Raw genomic sequence first — 6,677 nt, forward strand, 5'->3', positions numbered from 1 at the left:
ACACCCCCTTAGAAAATCTGACGCGCTCGACATTTTTTTTTTTCATTTTCTACCCTCACGTACGACCACCCACACCATGCAAACTATCAGATTAACATACATACATTATTAAAAATATGTAGGACATTAATGCTATCAATATCTGACGCGCTCGGTTATGTCCATGCAACAGTATTTTTTTACATTTTTGAAAATCCATATCCGCTCCCCCCACCGGGACCGATGAAAACGTATACATTATATTATTATAACATTTTTTTCTTCTTATCATCTAAGCTTTGCATCCCAATAGGTCTTTATGACGCTCGAGTAAATCCCCATTCAGCATCGTGGGCTCCCCTACTATAGCTTATTTATAAACTAATCAGAATATTGTCATAAGTATACATCAACAAAAATATATTATCGTTCACCTATTAAATGCAAGGCAAATAAATATGACCATAATATTTTACAATGCATTCAGTCTATTTTGTACCTCGAGTCATCAAGACTAGAAAAAGTTCGATTCGTCGCAAGAGTATGAAAAATATACTTGTTATTGTTATGTTCGCTATCGATGTATCATCAGAAGATGCATAAAATCTATGAACAGTTTTGGAAAATTACCAGCGTGAGATACAGTTCAAGGTCATGTACAACTTCCGCCATTTCCAATGTGACCATAACTTCGTTTATCTCATTATTGAATCTTTAATTTACACACGTAAGTGATAGTTACTTAGTTATTGGTTTTAAAACTTTTTAATGTGTTCGCTAATTTTAATTTACAGTCTATAATAAAGCTTATATGAGTCGACTATTATCAAAGGCGGCAATCTGACTTTTGGACAATGATTGGTAAATCAGAAAAACGAATTATTGACTTTGTATTCCATTGGCAGTCACAAAACTCTTCGGAACGACATCTTAGATAAATAACAGGTTAACTATTAACCTTTATTTAATGCAGGTTTTGAACCGTATTCTTTGAAGGAGACGATTATATTCAAATAAATCTGTATTGACATATCAATAAAAAATTTTTGTCCAAATGTACAGATTGCCACCTTTGATAATAGACGACTCATATGTACGTTTATAGTTAACAGATTTAGTGTCTGTGTACTTAAAGCTTACAACGTAGGCTCAAAGTCAGTCAAAGAGCAATGGAGAGGACTAAACTTAGAGTTTCCCTGTGAGGTCGAATTAGTGTGACGTGATTCGCGGAACCATGTTAACCGACATAGCCCGAAGGCCCGAAGGATACATGGGTTAATGTTTAGATGCACAGAACACATAGAGTAGACTTCCCATTAACTGGTGATAGGACCTTGCGTGGGCCCGCACGGGTAGGTACTACCACCCCACCTGTTTCTGCCGTGAAGCAGTAATGCGTTTCGGTTTGAAGGGTGGGGCAGCCGTTGTAACTATACTGAGGCCTTAGAACTCATGTCTCAGGGTGGGTGGCGGCATTTACGTTGTGGATGTCTATGGGCTCCAGTAACCACTTAACACCAGGTGGGCTGTGGGCTCGTTCGCCTATCTAAGCAATAAAAATAACAGAAATTGGACTGACGACCTGTTGAATTTACGACTTACATGGTGTAAAGTATATACCTACCGATGCTCATAGACTTCAGCAGAATTTAATTATGGGATTTTTTTGAATATATCGACGCTTGAAAGGCAAATGTGATTAAGCGACAATGCGTGAACTTTACAGTAGACGAATTTAAAGTTGAAATAACTGAAAAAAAATCTATTTTAACGAATCTAGCTCTAGGATTTAAATGATTTTAATAGACCTAGAAATATATATTTTTTGCGCATCGAATATGGTTATTGCCAATCATTTATGTACAAAGCAGTTATTGTCACTTAGTCACGTTTGCCTTTCAAGCGTCGATATGTATCTCAAAGTGTTTGTAGGAGGCAGCTTCCCTCCATGACAGTTTAGTGTGAAGAGAGACCGAAGAGGTTGAAGACAAGCGATGCCTTAACAGAGGTCTAGTGTGCTATCAGAGTTTATATTTAAAAATAAATGAATCGTTGAGCATGTATCGCGTTCCGACCTATTGGGTTAAGGTGCGGGGCTACCACGGGACAGTACCTGGTAACTGACACTGCCTGGATGGTCTGAAGGGCCGTTTAGTGATCCACCAAAAATCTAAATTTAGAAGAAATGGAAACAAATGTATTAATATTCCAAAAAAACGGTGGGAATATTCCAAGACGTCCTTGGGCCTTTTCGAAGAACCTAGGGAACTACATCCATCTACTTTGTTTCATCTTCCCAAAATATTATTACATGTTTAAATCTAAAAATATTAGGTCGTCGTCGTCTGTGATCATGAAAAATGTGAAGTATTCGAAATGTCTCAAATATATACCTAATATTTTCATTGTGACAATGAAAAATCGAGATTTAGCTGTAAAATAGTATTAATTTTTAAATAATAGTAATAAGTCTTAAATAGTCGCGAAAACAAGAAAAATATTAAATTAACAAATATTTTCAATACAAACACACTTTGAATTCCCAACAAAAAAAATTTCGCAACCTATATCATTATTAGCGATACTACTCAGAGGCGTTTTGTTTCAATGTTTTTATTATATGAAAACTCCTAAAATTAATAATTTCTTTATTAGCACAATGATTCATCCGACCGATTTCGGCCATGGCGACCACTTTGACTCCTATCCGTCGATTTGGCGCTCGTGCGCTCGAAGATGGCTGATATAGCCTATCTTCGCGGCAAAACTCCTTGCACATTGAGGGCACGTTAGCACGCCGTTCTTATAATTATAGGTTATGGCAGCAGGAGGGCGGGCCTTCAACTGGTCGCGTTTGTAATCAAGGTCAGTTTGACGCTGATCCTCGAACTCGCGTACTTTGCTGTTCACCATCCTGCGCCATTCTGGCCGCTGTGCTGCCAGGCGCTCCCATTGAGAGGGCTCTATATGACATCTCTTCATGTGTCGTTTCACGACATCCTTGTACCGCAGGAGCTGTCCGCCATACTTTCGCTTGCCATCCTGTAGTTCAGAGAAGAAGATGCGCTTCGCCACTCTTTCCTCCGCCATGCGTGATACATGACCGCACCACCGAAGCTGCCGACGCATTAAATAGGTCTCAATGTCACCAACATTGGCACGTCGCAAGACTTCGGTATTTCGCACTCTATCCGACCATCTGATTTTCATGATGGCACGAAGGCATTTAAGGTGGAAGCGATCCAGAGTGCGAATGTGGCGGCGGTACACACACCATGACTCGGAGGAGTATAGGAGGTTTGGCAGCACAATTGCCATGTATACTGAAATTTTAGTGGCCAACTTAAGGTCATGCGAGCAGAAGACCTTGGAACATAGCTTGCCAAATGCCGCAGCAGCGGCACCAACCCTGCTATTGATCTCATCATCAAGGTCACACTTGGATGTTAAAGTGTTCCCCAGATAGCGAAATTTATCCACCTGCTTCAACTCATCCTCACCAAGCTTTATGGTTAGTGCCTCGTGACCGTGACTGTCCAGGGACATCACCTCCGTCTTATTGACACTAATCTTCAGGCCGAATTTACGGCAGGCTTGGTGAAAAACGGACATCAGCTGTTGCAGGCCGGCTGGGGATTCTGCTAAGAAGCACAAGTCATCAGCATACATGATCTCAGTGATCAATGCATACGACACTTTGGTGCGAGCCTTAAGTCTAGCCAAATTGAAAAGGCTGCCGTCCGTACGAAAGCGGATACGGACTCCTTGGGAAACAGTTTGTAGAACCTCTCTAACTACGACCGCAAAGTACAAGGCGAACAGAGTAGGCGCTAAGACGCATCCTTGCTTCACCCCACACGTAACGGGAAAGAAGCCCGTCTGTTCACCATCTATAGCGACGCAGCATTGCATGTCGTCATGCAGGAGTCTAAGAAGCGCTACAAACTTCTCCGTGCATCCGAGTTTCCGCAATACCGAAAGGCAGTAAAATTCACAAATGTTTATTTTTTATTTGCCTAGCATACTTTTTTTTTTTATAATTGATAGTTTACTGGTGGCCCGAAGGCCTTTCCAGTTTCACCAGGACAGGTGGGCGAGCAAAGGCTCAGCCAAGAGGGGCGGGAGTTGCTAACAACTGCCCGAGCGCCTCCGAAGGAGACCTAACAACTCAAGAGCAATTGCTTCGCGAATGAATCTAGTACCGGATCGGAATCGCGACCCGCTGAGAAGATCCGGCGAGAAACTCAGCGAGCTGATTCACGGGTTAGGTTGCACGGCGAACTCTTTGTCGAGTTCGACGAGTACGGTTACCGAGGTCCCTAAGCCTGCTCCTAGTGTTAGAGCTGAAGGCGTCTAATGCAAAGGTTATTGGATCTGATGGATCCGTAAGGACGTGTCTAGGGCGTCGACGGTGACTGGCTCCTGCGTGATCAGGATTCGGGGAGTAGTCAGCGGCGGCAACGATAAGGCGATTATCATGACGCATAGCCTTATCGAAGTACCGTTCCGACGCTGACTTCATGTATTTCTGGATAGATTCGAGGCCCAGGTCGTCGTGTAGGTCAACGTTCCTCACGAGCCACGGAGCTCCGACAGCTAACCTGCAAACGCGGGATTGTAGAGATTGGAGGGTGTCTATGTGGGTGCGGGCCGCGTGAGCGAACACCACACTCGCGTAAGTCATGACGGGCCTTATGCAAGTTTTGTAAAGTATCACCTTGTTCCGAAGGGACATTTTACTCCGCTTACAGATCATGGGGTAGAGTCTACCGAGAATAAACGCGGCACGGTCACGGACTGATTTTATATGCGGGCGGAATGTCATCGATGCATCCAGGGTAACGCCCAGGTACTTGACCTTTCTGGCCCAGGGTATGGGTTGTGTACAGAGAGTAATCGGGGGTGTGAGATTCCTCCTCCTAATTCGGGAGGAAATCCGTGTGGAGCTTCCCCTCTGAAATAGCACCGCAGTACTTTTCGCTGGGTTGATGTCTACGCGCCATTTTCGGAACCACTTTCCTAGGGCTAGGGCTGCGCTCTGAAGCTTCTTCGCGATTAGGGACTTGTTTCTACTGGAATAGTAAACAGTCGTGTCGTCGGCGAATAAAGCTAAATGGGTCGGCGGCGACCGGGGAATATCGTTAACGAATAAGCTAAATAGGAGGGGTGAGAGGACAGAGCCTTACGGGACTCCAGCTGTGAGAGGTCGTGGGGAGGAGCGGGTTCCCTCGACTCGATATCGAAAAGAGCGGTTCGACAAGAAGTCCCGTATGATGAGCACGAGACTATCCGGCACGCCCATGTTGAATAGTTTGAAAATCAAACCGTTGTGCCAGACTTTGTCGAACGCTTTTGCGACGTCGAAGAAGAGAGCTCCCGTGTATAACGGTTTTGGTCGATTAAGCCCCACAAGAATATGCTCCGTGAGGCGGTGCACCTGTTGAACGCATGAGTGATTTGTACGGAATCCGAATTGTTCATCGATGAGAATGCCCTTTGATGAGACGAAGTCTCTGAGGCGTTTGTAGAGCAGACGCTCATACAGTTTGCCTAGAGACATGAGGAGGCTAATCGGGCGATAGCTCGTCGGATGATTTTTTGGTTTACCGGGTTTATGTATGCCGATAACGTCCGCTTCTTTCCACACCGCGGGAAAGATACAGTTCGCCATAGCGGCATTAAAAATAGATGCCAACATCACGATGAGTTGGACGGGTAGAAGTTTAATAACGCGGTTGGATATACCGTCGGAACCGGGAGAGCCTAGCATACTACTGGTAGTACCATCAGTAATTATGCAAATTATAATATTGCGGGTTTGATATTTACTACACGATGCTATTCCTTCACAGTGGAAATCTATCGTGGACATTTGTTATATAACTATTTTATTAGAAAAATTGGTTTCTTGCCTGCGGTATTCGAACACCGGTGCATCGCTAAATATGACTGCACCGGACGTCTTATTCTTTACACTACGACGACTTCAAAACAACACATTTGTAAGTTTTAATATAGTTTTGAACATTTAATGGAAAAATGAAGCTTTAAATACAATTTAAACATAAATATACAACTCATATAAGAATAAAAACCCCTTTTTCAAAAGGTCATTTGAATTCATCATATCTTCATATTTTCAATGAATAAAGTCTATGGGTTCCAGGAACCACCTAACGCTAGGTGGACCGTGAGCTCTTTGAAGCAATAAAATAGATAAAAAGTAGTTAGATCTTACTTTCTCATTTAATCAGTACGTTCACTATGAGTGTTCTATGGTAGAAAAATGAATTTATCCATGGTATAACATGGCTCAACATAATACGCGACTACATAGATGTCATTTATTATATAATATAATCTGAAGCTTAGATTATAACAGTACCGACTCAGACTATCGTTTAGATTCTAAGCCATGGTCTGAACGTGCTCATGTATGTGCAGTGCATTTGGACTAACTTCATTCATCCGAATACGATAAGGATAATCAATAAAGTCCTTATAAATTAATGCAGATAGATAAAATTAGTGGAATAAATTCGATATTCTTATCTTTATTTTGATATTCTGGAAATCAATCAACACTTCACAAAGCTTACATTATTTAAGGATTTATAACTCTTAACTTCTTTGCGTATCCGACGCTCTTACTAACATTGTTGCGTTGTCTATGACTAGTTATATTTTCAATGTGGTGG

Source organism: Bombyx mori, chromosome 4, assembly GCF_030269925.1.
Source record: "Bombyx mori chromosome 4, ASM3026992v2".
NCBI classification, from domain to species: Eukaryota; Metazoa; Arthropoda; class Insecta; order Lepidoptera; family Bombycidae; genus Bombyx; species Bombyx mori.